This window comes from Octodon degus, unplaced genomic scaffold, assembly GCF_000260255.1.
Source record: "Octodon degus isolate 3935 unplaced genomic scaffold, OctDeg1.0 scaffold00286, whole genome shotgun sequence".
In the NCBI taxonomy this organism is placed as follows: Eukaryota; Metazoa; Chordata; class Mammalia; order Rodentia; family Octodontidae; genus Octodon; species Octodon degus.
The window spans coordinates 190,148-204,948 of NW_004524862.1; the positions used below are offsets into that span (position 1 = coordinate 190,148).

At 41.9% G+C, this 14,801-nt stretch overlaps 1 pseudogene; it reads left to right on the plus strand.

Moving 5' to 3' along the window:
* Positions 1 to 12,280: 12,280 nt before the first annotated feature.
* Positions 12,281 to 13,002, plus strand: LOC101573315 (annotated as a pseudogene).
* Positions 13,003 to 14,801: the final 1,799 nt, after the last annotated feature.

Here is a 14,801-nt window from a genome sequence, read left to right on the forward strand (position 1 = left end):
CTGGTTGGTTGGTCTTAGCCTCAATGGACAAACTTATGCATGAAAATAAGGAGCTCACAGATTCAGTTTCCCACCTTCAGTCCCAGATAAAAAATTTAAAAGTTTCTAAGTGTGTCCTGACAGAAAATCTCCTTTCTTTAAGCCACAAGGCTGAGATTGCAGAAACCCAAATGCAGTCCCTTATAATTCAATTGGCTGATCTGCAATGTAAATTAAACACTCAGCCTTCGAGGGTATCTGAAGCAAAATTGAGGGCACTGATTGGGAAAGAATGGGATCCCATAAATTGGAATGGAGATGTGTGGAAGGATCCTGAGGAGGCTGAGTATGCTGAGTTTTTAGATGCTAATGAGATTATTTTGCCTGAGGAAGAGAATTTCCTGCCCATCATGGCAGAGGAATCATTGCCTTCTTCCTCTGCAGTATTAGTGTCTCCTAATATATCTGGAGACACCAGTCCTGTGTGGAATGAACAGGATAATGCTGTGACTTCTCAGGACCCACCCTCACCACCCATTTTTGCCTCTAGGCCCATAACCCAGCTTCAATCACAGAAGTCGCCTAAGGGAGAGATACATAGTGTGATCCATGAAGAGATCCGTTATTCTCCCAAAGACCTTCTTGAGTTTTCTAACTCTTCTAAACAGAAGCCTAATGAACAGGCATGGGAATGGATTTTATGAATGTGGGATAATGGTGAAAAAAACATACACCTGGATCAGGCTGAGTTTATTGATATGGGCCCATTAAGTAGGGATTCTGAATTCAATGTTGCAGCTTGTGGAGTACAAAAATGTGTTAACAGTCTATTTGGCTGGTTGACAGAAGTATGACTCAAAAGATGGCCCACTGTAAATGAGTTAGAGATGCCTGATCTTCCATGGTTTACTATAGATGAAGGGATTCAGTGGCTTAGGGAAATGGGGGTGCTGGAGTGGATCTGTCATGTTAAGCCTAACCCTTTATATCAGGATGATCCTGAAAACATACCGTTTACTAACACTTTGAGAAACAAGTTTGTGAGGGGGGCACCAGCATCCCTGAAGAGCCCTGTCATTGCTCTTCTTTGCATGCCAGACCTTGCAGTGGGAACCGCAGTTACTCAGTTAGGAAATTTAAGAGCAATGGGCTTAATTGCATCCCAGAATGGCAGAGATCAAGTGGCAGCACTTAATCGCCGTGGAAGGCAGAAGCAAAACAGTGACCAGAATAATCTGACATGCATAGACCTATGGCATTGGCTGATTAGTCATGATGTTCCCAAAAGTGAAATAGAAAGGAAGCCTACAAAATTTTTTGCTAGATTTATATAATCGGAAGAATAACAGGGCAAAAGAATAGAGATCTACTTCGAATCATGGTAATAGGCAATCACAGCCTCTCAACCAGTTTCCAGATTTTAAGACAGTTTACAGACTCAGAACCTCTTGAATGATGGGGAGACCAGGTCTCCTTGGGGAAGGATCCTGATGCCCCTAGAATTTGTACAGTCAGTCTTCCTCCTATCCTTCCCCAGGGGACCTAAGACCTTTTGTCCAAGTGACTGTACACTGGGGAAAGGGGGATGATCAAACATGTTGGGGACTACTAGACACTGGTTCTGAACTGACAGATTCCAGGGGAACCAAAGCACCATAGTGGCCCTCCAGTGAGAGTAGGGGCCTACAGAGGGCAGATGATCAGTGGAGTTTTAGCAAAGGTCTGACTCATAGTAGGTCCAATAGGTCCTCAGATCCATCCTATAGTTATATCCCCTGTTCCAGAATGTATAATTGGCATAGATATACTTAGTACTTGGCAGGAACCTCACATTTGGTGCCCTAACCTGCCATGTGAGGGCTATTATGGTTGGAAAGGCCAAATGGAAGCCCTTAGAGTTGCCCTAGCCTGGTAAAATAGTGAACCAAAAGCAGTACCACATTCCTGGAGGGATTGCAGAGATTAATGCCACTATCAAGGACTTGAAGGATGCAGGGGTGGTGGTGGTCCCCACCACATTTCCATTTAATTCCCCCATTTGGCCTGTGCAGAAGACAGATGAGTCTTGGAGAATGATGATAGATTACCGTAAACTGAATCAAGTGGTGACCCCAATTTCAGCTGCAGTACCGGATGTGGTTTCCTTGCTTGAGCAGATTAACACATCTCCTGGTAGTTGGTACATAGCTGTTGATTTGGCAAATGCCTTCTTCTCCATTCCCATACATAAGGACCATCAGAAACAATTTGCTTTCAGTTGGCAAGGCCAGCAATATGTCTTCACTGTCTTGCCACAAGGGTATATTAACTCTCCTGCCTTGTGTCACAACTTAGTTCATAGGGATCTTGATCACGTTTCTCTTCCTCAAAATATCACACTGGTCCATTACATTGATGATGTCATGCTGATTGGGTCTAGTGAGCAGGAGGTGGAAACCACCTTGGATTTGTTAGTACAGCATTTGAGAGCCAGGGGATGGGAGATAAATCCCACAAAAATCCAAAGTCCTTCTACCTCAGTGAAGTTTCTAGGAGTCCAGTGGTGTGGAGCATGTAGAGATATTCCTTCTAAGGTAAAAGATAAGTTGTTCCATCTGGCTCCCCCTATGACCAAAAAGAAGGCATAACACCTAGGGGGCATATTTGGATTTTGGAGACAACATATTCCTCACCTAGATGTCTTACTCTGACCCATTTACTGACTGACTCAGAAAGCTGCTAATTTTGAATGGGGCCTAGAACAGTAAAAAGCCCTGCAACAGGTCCAGGCTGCTGTTCAGGCTGCTCTGCCCCTGGAACCATATGATCCAGCAGATCCAATGGTACTTGAAGTATCAGTGGTAGATAGGGATGCTGTTTGGAGTCTCTGGCAGGCCCCCATAGGTGAATTGCCATGGAGGCCTTTAGGATTTTGGAGCAAGGCTCTGCCATCATCTGCAGACAACCCATGAGACCTGAGTTGCCTATCATGGCCTGGGTATTATCTGATCCATCAAGTCATAAGGTTGGACGTGCACAGCAACACATCCAACATGTCTATCATTAAATGGAAGTGGTATATTCGTGACAGAGCCAGGGTAGGTCCAGAGGGGACAAGTAAATTACATGAGGAAGTTGCCCAGATACCTTGGCTTCTATGCCTGCTATATTGCCTTCTGTTTCCCAGTATGCACCTACGGCATTGTGGGGTGTGCCATATAATCAACCGTCAGTGGATGAGAAAGCTAGGTTTACAGATGGCTCTGCATGCTATGCAGGCACCACTTGCAAGTGGACACCTGCAGCATTACAGCCCCTTTCTGGGATGTCACTAAAGGACAGTGGTGAAGGTAAATCATCACAGTGAGCAGAACTTCAGGCAGTGCACTTGGTAGTGCATTTTTGCCTGGAGAAAGAAATGACCAGATATGCAACTATATACTGCCTCATGGGCCATAGCCAATGCTTTGACCGAATGGTCAGGAACTTGGAAGGAGCATTATTGGAAAATTGGTGACAAAGATATTTGGGGAAGAGGTATGTAGATAGACCTCTCCCTATGGCAAAGGATACAAAAATATTTGTCTCCCATGTGAATGCTCACCAAAAGGCAACATCAGCAGAAGAGAACTTTAATAATCAAGTGGATAAAATGACTCAGGCTGTGGATAGTAGCCAACCTCCTTCTTCAGCCATCCATGTCATTGCTCAGTAGGCCTGTGAACAGAGTGGTCATGGAGGCAGGGATGGAGGCTGTGCATGGGCTTAGCAACATGGACCCCACTCACAAAGGCTGATCTGGCTACAGCCACTGCTGAATGCCCAGTATGCCAGCAACAGAGACCAACACTGAGTCCTTGATATGGCACCATTCCCCGGGGTGATCAGCCTGCGACCTGGTGGCAGGTTGATTATATTGGACCACTTCCATCATGGAAGGGACTACGCTTTGTCCTCACTGGCATTGACACATATTCTGGATATGGATTTGCCTTTGCTGCACGTAACACTTCTGCCAAAACTACCATCTGTGGACTTACAGAATGCCTTATCTTCCACCATGGAATTCCACACTACATTGCTTCTGACCAAGGAACACATTTTACAGCCAAAGAAGTGAAGCAGTGGGCTCATGCTCATGGAATTCACTGGTCTTGTCATGTTCCTTACCATCCAGAAGCAGCTGGATTAATAGAAAGGTGGAATGGTCTTTTGAAGACACAGTTACAGTGCCAGCTAGATGGCAATAGCTTGCAGGGGTGGGGTAAGGTACTTCAGAAGGCTGTATATGTTTTGAATCAGTGCCCTTTGTATGGTACTGTGTCTCCCACAGCCAGGATTCATGGGTCCAGATTTCTCCTTGGTTACTTTGGTCTCCTCATGCCTCTGAGGAAACAAGCTAAAAAGGGAGTCACAGTGCTGTCAGGGGTGATTGACCCAGACTATCAAGGGGAAATTGTATTATTACTCCACAATGGAGGAAAGGAAGAATATACGTGGAATGCAGGAGATCCCTTGGGGTGCCTCTTAGTGTTGCCATGCCCTGTTATTAAAGTCAATGGAAAATTGCAACACTTTAATACAGGCATGATGATAAATGGTCCAGAGTCTTCAGGAATGAAGATTTCACCAGGAATGAAGATTCCTTCAGGAATGAAGACTCTTACCTGGTCACTCCACCAGGTAAAAAACCCAGACCTGCTGAGGTACTTGCTGAGGGCCAAGGGAATACAGAATGGGTAGTAGAAGAAAGTAGCTCTAAATACCAGCTACAACCATGTAATCAGCTACAGAAAAGGGGATTATAACTGCACTACTTCACCCACATATATGGTTCTGTCATAATGTAATAAGGATAGATTTCATCCAAGATTTTAAGATTATCAAACTTGTGTTAATATTGAAGCATAAAAAACTTACCTTCTATTTGGGTAATGGTATTAGCGCATTTCTGTTTGCACACAGGATAGTTATAACAATGTTAGGTGTAATTATATGCATACCTCTGTATTTAGAGACTGGTTTAAAATATGCCAAGTTGACAAGGGGTGGATTGTAGTGGTTGATACATTGTGTCAACTTGGCCCTGATGACTCTGCAGTGCACTTCTGGTTGGTGGGGGTCCTGCCCTGGGGAACAATTGGTTCTGCCCTCAGAGTGACTCAGCACAAAGAGACCATATAAAGGAACTGAGGAAGTAGTTGATCTTCCACTTCATTGGAGGAACTTCAGTCTTCGCATTCAGCTTGGACTTCATTGCCTGGCTGGCAGCGCAGACTCTTCCACCTCTGGCTTGAATCGTTTACCTTCCATTGCAGACTCTTCCAGCATCCATCCCAGACTCTTCTGTCTTCCCTCACAGACCCATCAGCTGATGAATAGAGACTTGCATGGAGCACAGCTGTGAGCTTCAGACCTTGGGACTGAACTCCTCAGTCTGGGATGTGCAGGCGCCCTCTGCACATTCCCCCGTCTGACTGTGTGGCTGACTGTTATAAGCCAATCTTGTAATTCCTTATACATTGTATATCTTGTGCTAATACCTGTTCTTTATATTATATCTGTTCTTCTAAGTAAAACTCTGACCAATACACCTTGTGTCTGTGGAGGTAGGTCTCCCTCTCTAGGAGGCTTGGGTGAGCTTTCCAGACTGCTTTGTTCTTTCTCTGGATTGTGCTGTTTTTCTAGCTTCTCTATAGTTTCTACTTTTCCAGTCAGCTCTTTCCCAATTACCCCAAATCTTCATTTTTCTCTTTGCCAAGTTTTCCCAGGTTTCATGATTCTTGGTCTCAGACAGGATGTATTTGGCTGCTGATGGCTACTCTGCCATTTTTCTCCCCTTGTGAGTCTTGTAATTCTAGTATTTAAACTCTTTGGGAGCCTTTTATACTACCATTTGTTTCTGGTGATTCTCACACATGTTGGTTTTTTCCCTTGTATATTTAGTGATATGACAATGTGCTGCTTTTCTTAGTGACTCTCTCTGCTGTTTCTTTGAATCTAGAGATAAATTTCTTTAGAGAATACCTTTGTTTGTCAAAGAACATGATAATGTTAAATGTAATTCTTGAACTGAAATCTTTGGGACCAGTGGGATGGTGGCCATTTGGGTTCTAAACTCTCATGAGGGATGAGATCCTGCTGGGGTGATCCTTTCTCCATCTCCCAAACCCTAATAAAGTTTAAGACAGAAAAATTTACTTTTAGTTGTTGTTGTTTTGCCCTTTTGAGACAAGGTTCCACTGTGCAGTTTGGGCTGGCATTGAACACACTTTGTAGCCCAGGCTGGGCTTGAACTTGCAGTGATCCCAACTGCCTCAGCCTCCCAAGTGCTGGGATTATAGGCCTGTGTCACCATGCCTGGCCTACTTTCAGTTATTTTGAGGATCTTGTTGGCTCACTCTTAACTGACAACATAGCTGTTAATGAAGATCTGTAAGTGGACCCTAGACTTCATTTCTTACTTCTTAGGGGATTTTTAGGCTGTAACCACCAAAGTTCAAGATGTTAATGTTTCAAATTGTCTCAGATTCAAAGCCATCAATCTGTGCTCTGTGTACTCTGGACATTTGTCTGCCTTAGTTTTTGTCAACTTAAAATATTTACTTTAACTAATAGACACATTTAATGGCATTAAAATATATTTTGTCTACAATTTTTAGTTGTCGTCAGCAAAAAAATTGATTAAGGGAAACAGTCATCATTTTTGTCTGCCATATAAGTCCTAATTTCACTTTTACTTTTAGTACTCTAGGGCCTGTTCAACAGTGCAGGTATTGTCTTCCCAAGTCCTCCTCAGTGAGTGGCAGAAGATGGAACTTTGGGAATATTCTCAAAATGAGCCTCACTGGTTTGAACAAGGTGAACTTGAACATACTGCTCTCGGTGAGGAGAATATAGGGAAGGACCTTCAATGTCTCCAGAGCTCTGAAAGAATTGCTGTCTCTGCTGGACCTGACATTTGTTCCAAGTATAGAGTGGAAGCATTTTCAGATATACTGAGACAATGTCATTTGAAACAAAAACAACTATTGAAAATTTCCCCATGTGTCAGGCAAGGTACCACGTACTTTCACCTATTTTGTCCTATTTCATCACTCTCTAAACTTTATTTTTTTTAAAGTGTTTATTTATTTGATATAGGGTTTCACTACACAGCTTGAACTCATAGTGATCCTCCTGTCTTGGCCTCTCCAGCACTGGGATTATAGGTGTGTGCTGCCACACCCAGTTTCTGTGGCTGGCACTGTGTACCTGGGCCTCTGGGGCTGACACAACATGTGGTACTGGGGATGGAACCCAGATCCTTGTGCTTGCTGGACAGGTGCTTAGACCACCAAGCTATCTCCCCACCTCTCCCTAAACTTTAGATATGGTTCCTACTATATTGTATGTGGGAAACTGAGTCTCAAATTTAAATCTTTCCCTAAGTTCACTTGCCACAGGCAGCTTTGGCAGAAGAGGATTTCTTTTCCAATTCTTTGTGTGCCACCTTCTCAAACTGAAATTCATAGGATTGATCCTTGATCAAAATTTCAAGGATTAGTCTCTTTTTCTTTCTGAAATAGAACCCATCCTTGTCCCTTCCTTGTCATTCTTTCCCTCAGTATTTCCCCAGCTGCTTCCCAGTTCATTCTTTTTACTCTGTATAGAGTATTTTTTACAATTTGACTTTGCTGTAACCTTGTGGCCCTACCTCTACCACCCGGCCTTTGTTCCTTTACTATGTCAGCTTCATGTTTCTCTATCATCTGCTTCCTGCTTTTTATATCTCCCTTATACTTGAATATCTAAGTTAGAATCCTATGGGCTGAGGTCATTTCTTTTTGTGTGCCAGCTGATACCACATTTTGTGATGTATTAATGCACTTATTTGGATCATGTACTGTTGTCTATCTAGTTACTATCTATGAGTCATTTAATTTGTATGGCAACCAGTAGGACAGTATTATTTTGACCCACATTGTTCAGAAGTGGGGAGGGTTAGTGATTTGCCTGTGTCACATCAGAGGGAGCCACATCCAGCCCCCAGAGGGGGCAGTCACACCTGCTCTTGTCCAGTTAGCTATCAACATGAGGATGTGGTTACCTGGTATAAACAGTGCTGTAAGGCTCTTTTTAGTGGGGTCTGGCCTTGGGCCAGATTCACTACTAAATGAGTTCTGAATATAACAGGCATTGTGTATGAGACAGTAGCTTGCTAAGGGTAGTATAATAAGCCATCACAACACTGCTATGCTGCCTAAGCTAACTTCAAACTTGTAGTCTCCTGCCTCAGACTCACAAAGTGTTAAGATTACAAGTACACATTGCCATGCCAGGTTTTGCCTCTACTTTTCTTGTACCCATAGTTCTAATTGCATTTAGGTCCCACCCAGATAATTTGGGATTATTAAATTGATCGCATCTGGAAAGTCCTGTTACACAAAGTAATATTTACAGGTTCCAAGGAATCTGATATGGTATCGGTGTGTGTGTGGACATTATTTAGCCTAATACATACCATAACTGTTGCATATCTTGTAGAATATGCAGAGTAAATTATCTTCGAGAAAGCGATCAGGGAGATGAGCAAGGAAATTACATGAATCGACCCATGTGGCAAGCACCTCACCTGGCTTCTTACCTGTCCTGTGTCTTATCTACCCACACAGAGCTGCTGCTCACTAATTTACCACCTCCTAGGAATGACCTCTCATACCCTTTTATTCATTCCCACACCAAAGGTATACACTTTCAACATTTTCCTTTAGAAAATCCAAATTGTTCTTAGCTGTGCTGAGCATGATAGGAAAAGAAGTTTGGTCCTACATTTGTATGATGCTTTGAAGAAGAATGGAAATATTTTAGTTTGGTGGGAAACAGTATAAAGACTCCAACAGGAAGTGAAACTTTGAGAAGAGTCATGTGGCTTACAAGGGCCTTGACCTCCCTCGCACATAGGAACACCTGGGATCTGAGAAACTCTGCATGGGAAGTTTTAAGGTTTGATAAAGGAGATTTTTCCTTTAAAGAAGCATGTTGTTGTTATTGTTTGTTATTTTTACACTACTGGGAATGAAACCCAGAGCTCTGTCATGCTTAGGTAGTCTCCGGGTCCTAAGCTGGGTCCCCTGCTGGAGTAGTGGTTTATAGGCTCTAGTAAGCCACATAGTTACTGAAGAGCTTTTAAAAACAGGTCTTTGGGTCTGATCACCAGAGTTTCTGGTTTGTCAAATCCAGACTGGGGCTGGGTAAGAGGCATTTCTAGCAAGTTCTGAGGTGCTTCTAATTGGTCCAGGGTCCATACTGTGAGGACCACTGCTCAGAGGTGCAAGGTGCTTTGTATTCTATCTTCTTATAGAGCATTATTCCACCCATCTCTCCTTGACATCAACTTGGGCTTCATCTTTAAAAAAGTGGTCTGTGATTGAGGAAGCACCCCTCATCACCATTCTCAGAGGCCTTTGAGTCCACTTCTGAGTGTTGTACTCTGCTTCAAGTAGTGCAGGCAGAACTCTGTATGGTGCCGGGCACAGAGAGACCGAGAACTTTTGCAAGTGCTTGTGGAAATAGTATGCATATTTGGTAACAACCAGTAACTTGTAATTTTAATGCTTGCAGTACATCTCATGAATGGTCCCTGGTAGTCTTCGAACACACTACTTTTCTGTAGGCCTGAGCTTTGGCCTATGTATGTCTTACTTCTTAATATACCAATCTATCCCTTTGTTTTTTATTATTTGGTACAGGGTCTCACTACATAGCTCAGACTCATAATGATCTTTCTGTCTCAGCTTCCCTAGCTTTGGGATTACAGGTGTGTGCTACCATGCCCAATTTCATTGGCTGGTTCGGTGCAGGGTTGGCATGGCTGCGGTGCTGGGGATCAAATCTGGGGCCCTTGCATTTGCCAGGCAGGCACTTAGACTGCTGAGATATCTCTCTGGCCCTCTACCATCCCCTCTTTTTTAAACCTGCACATTTCTTTTTTGGCCTTCAAAGATCAATGGAAATGCCTTCTCACCAAGTTGTCCCTAATGTCCTCCAAAAATCAGTCTGTATTCCCTTCTCTAATTCTTTGGCACATTAGACACTTCACTGTTTCTTATTTTTTGGATCCTGGGATGGAACCCAAGGCCTTATGCATGCTCAGCATGTGTTTTACTACATAGTTACACTTCCAGATGCTGAAGTCTTTTGAGTTGTATTGCAATTATATGCTTGCTTATTGGACTCGCTCACTATGAGCTTTTGGAGGTGAAGAGCTAAGTGTTAATAAACTGAGACTGTGCATGTAAAAGTTTAGCACAGTGCCTGTAATGATACATGTTGATTTTCTTTCTTTTTCATCTGTAGTCCTTGCACCTGCAATGCACAGCCCACAGTGGTTGTGCAACTCTTTGGCAAAAGAGTGGAGTACAATTTGGTGATTATCATTAGAATAATCATACCCCAAGTTTTAGAACTAGAAATGTTTAAAATTGTATGTTTTCTTTCTATATGCCTTTATCCCTTAAAATATTCAGTAATTTTCCTTGTATAATTGTTTTCTTTTGTTTTTTCCTCCTTCCAAGCATTAAAATGACCACATTTTTTAATCAAAGGAATTTACTTGAGGGCTTTTGTTTCAGGCATGAGCTGAAGGAAGTCAACACAGGTGCACCTCGTGCCTTCAGAACTGGAATGACAGACTTAAAGCACTCCTTAGATGAGGCAAATCTGCAAAGAAGCCCTCACATACATTAAGGAATGCTATGGAGCGCAGTTTTTTTGATGCTTGTAAGGCCTTTTCTTTTTGTAGGGATAACAAAACAAGTAGAAGTCTGGTGGAAAACAAATGTCAACTCTCCTGAGAACAAAGCTCTTTATACAAAGCCTTTCCAGTGCGGGAGGGGATCAGGAAGGTCCCAGTGTCATCAGGGTTAGCTCAGTCTCTTGACAATCACAGTCAGGGAAGAAACCATCAGAGGCCAGGGTTTTCCCTGCCTTGTCCTGTCAACTATGGACTAGACCACATTAGGGTGTGGCCACCCTGTTCAGATGCTAGAACTTCCAGTTTTTGAGAGGAGGGCTCCTTGAGAGTTTGGCAGGGCTGGCATGAGATGTCTGCTTGACTGAAGCACAGTCTTCAAAGTTGTCTATCTTTTTGCTAACAAAGATCTTGGCCCTAAGCTCTGTCTTGTTGTTACAGGAGGGAGGCCATAGATGGGAGAAGCTAAATGGGTGAGGACTGAATTCATAGTGCTTTCCTTATTGGCCATTTCGGGGTACTATACCTCGTATACAGGCCACAGAGCTGCATGAGAGGGGCATCATTCATTTTCTTGGAAGAACATCCTTGTGATGACTTGGAGATGTAGACAGCTGGAGTTGGAGACAAAGCAGTCTCTTAGTGGAAGTATGACATGCACACTGGTGTGAGTCTGCACTTCCTTTGGAGAAGGGATACTTTTTATTCATCCAAGAGTCAGCAATTTGCTTAGGCTGAGGGAAGAGCTCTGTTTCACTGCATTGTGGATAGATGCAGCCCTACCACTGGCTGTGGGTGACATTGCTTTCCAAAGAAAAGGACTGAAGGGAGATGTGCAGGTAGAAAATTACTGATCAAGATCTTATTTTCTGGATGCATCAGAATTAAGAAATCATCTGCCATAGAGGAGGGGGTAGTTAGATCAGGGAAAGGCTTAGCAGAAAGTGTCTGTGCTCCTCAGAACTCAAAGAACTGTTTCCCAGCATGCCAGAGGGCTGGCTTTTCTAAGTTTGCCCTTAACTCAGGTTTCTTCACTGCTAGGGAATATTTTCTATATGGGTACATCAAATTGGACAATAGAAATAGGTAAAGTACTAGAACTGACTGTGAATAGACTATACTTCAGTGATGGTATATATGCATTTTGTGATTAAAAGGAGTTGAAGTGGCTTATATTTTTGTCCAAGGATCAGAATAATTTAGATCAATGCTGTCCAGCAAATATAATGAATGCTATGGGGACTCTTAACTTTTCTAATAACTTCATGAAAGAAGGAAAAGGAAGGCTAGATGTAGAGCATAGCAGTGCAGCCTTTGCCAAGCGCTCATGAGGTCCTGGACTTATTCTCCAGTCTAAGGTAAAAAAAGAGAAAGAAAGAAAAAGGAGAGGGGGAGGGGTAAGGGGAAGAGGAGGAGAGACAAGGAAAAATGAATCTTATTTTTAATAATGTATTTTCTCCCTTCCGGCCTCCATGGTCACCTGCTCGGCCCACCCCTTTCCCCGCTATCAGAGACGCGGTGTATGCTGAGCTGTTGTCACTGCAGGCATGTCGTGGGCCCTGCCGGCTGCTTTGCTGCGTTTCTCACCTCATGAAGCAGCTGGTCATGTTCATCCCTGGCGGTCCCAGAGCCGGCAAGGGGACCCAGTGCACCCGCATCGTGGAGAAATATGGCTGGACATACCTTTCTGCAGGAGAACTTCGTGATGAAAGGAATAACCCAGAGTCACAGTATGATGAACTCATTGGAAAGTACATTAAAGAAAGAAAGATTGTGCCAGTTGAGACAACCATCAGTTTATTAAAGAGGGAAATGGATCAAACAACATGGGCTGCTAATTCCCAGAAGAATAAATTCTTTTTTCTTTTTTCTTTTTTTTTTTTTTTTTTTTTTGGCAGAACTGGGGATTGAACTCAGATCCTTGCATTTGCCAGTCAAGCGCTATCCTACTGAGCCATCTCCCCGCCCCCCCAGAAGAATAAAGTCTTGATTGATGGGTTTCCAAGAAATCAAGACAACCTTCAAGGCTGGAACAAGACCATGGATGGGAAAACAGATGTATCTTTTATTGGTTTTTGACTGTAATAATGAGATCTGTATTGAACGGTGTCTTGAAGGGGAAAAAGTAGTGGTAGAAGTGATGACAAAAGAGAGAGCTTGGAAGAAGGATCCAGACTTAGCTCCAGTCAACGAAACCAATTATTGACTTATATGAAAAAATGGGGAAAGTCAAGAAAATGGATGCATCCAGATCTATTGACGAAGTGTTTGATGATGTTGTGAAAATTTTTTTTATAAAGAAGGCTAACTGAACCTGAAGCGTCTTTGAAATCATGCTTCAATAATGCTTTGATAGCTGCTATCCAATCCCTTTTTAAGGCAGTTTTAATCTTTCAAAATTACATCTTAATTAATAGCTAGAAAATACATAGTAAGACATAACATTTTTTATTTTATTGTTTTGGTCACAAGAGTAGACAATGAATTCAGGTTTAACTTGGTCTTAGTTATTATGGGCTCTCTCAAAACAAAAGTATCAGCTAGTTCTTTGTTTTTATTAAAAGACCTATCCCTTTTATTGTTAGTGCTTTCTGTGAGCAAACTTTTTAGCATGCATATTATATCCCTTTAGTAATTACAGCGTGACAGCAGGGAGTGATGGCCACATGTGTAGTCCCATTATTCAGGAGGCTGAGGCAGGAGGATTGCTATTGAGTTCAATGCTGACCTGAGCTACATTGTTGAAGGCCAGCCAGAACTACAGAGTAAGACCCAGTCTCAACAAAGCAAAACAAAAAATGTGATTACAACGTTTTAGGATTCGGGATTCCCACTTCCTTTATTTACAGGTTACAAATTCTAACCTGCTAAGTGAATTTGTGGGCCAAATTTTCAAGGAACTTTTGTGTAGTCAGTTCTTACATACAGTGTTTGGAAACAAACCCAGGCAATAGATTACTAGTGAGGTTTTAATATTTATCAAATAACTGAGCATTTCCTATAGAAAGATAAAGCTTAGGTTACTACAGCTTTTGAAGAGTTGCACGAGAGGCCATAGTTTTTGCTTCCAAGGTTTGGGTTGGGTTCACAAGGGATTCAGTGCCTGACAGAATGGTCAGCTTTATTATGATGTAATTGGAGGGTGCAGGGCAAGGATCACACGTAATGACTGTGTTCCTTCTCTTCTGTTACATGGTGGTGTTTATGATCAAACTGATCAACACGATTGGTAGAAGTAGACCCTTGAAATGCATGTGCTAGGTTTATGCTAAAATGATTCAGTTCTCACATTAATAGCAATTCAGGTTTTTTGTTTGTTTCTAACCTAAATATAGGGTTAGAATAAAATTATAGAAGGTAATTTAGTGGTTAGATATCCCATTATATTTTATTTTCTGGAATAGTATTTTCATAGTTATTTGTTTAAGAAGATTTAAAAATCATTGCACTTTTGTCAGAAAAATAATAAATATATCTTATAATGTTTAAAAAATTTAAAAATAATGATTTCATCCTATATTAAAAAATACTGTATTTAACATTTATTGTCAAAATAGAAATTAATATTTCTTTTTCTCTAAGAGTCTGAAGCCTAGTGTATATTTTACACTTATACCTGTTGACTTGGGTGCTAAATTTTACTAGGAAGAACTTTGCCTATATTCAATTTAATAACTTGTATAACTGGCAACATACATTTTAACCATAATAATCCCAGTGTGGAAGTGATACAAATATCCATTAACTGAGGGATGTTTAAATGAGCAAAAAGCAATATAGCCATACAGTAGAATATTACTTAACGATGAAAAAGGAACAAAGTACAGATATATGCTATGATGTAAATCAATACAGACTTTTTATCTGCAAAAGAAACTGATACAAAAACTACAGTATATTACTCCATTTGTATGAAATGTCCAGAAAAGGCAAATTCATAGAGACAAAAAATAGATTGTCTTGGCTTGGTGGGTTGGTGAAAAAACACAGTGACTGTTAATGAGTCCAGGATTTCTTTTCTATGGGTTGTTCTTGTTCTGAGGATCAGACCCAGGGCATGTGCGTGGTAAGCAAGTGCTTTACCACTAAGGAATATTTTCAGTTACCAAGG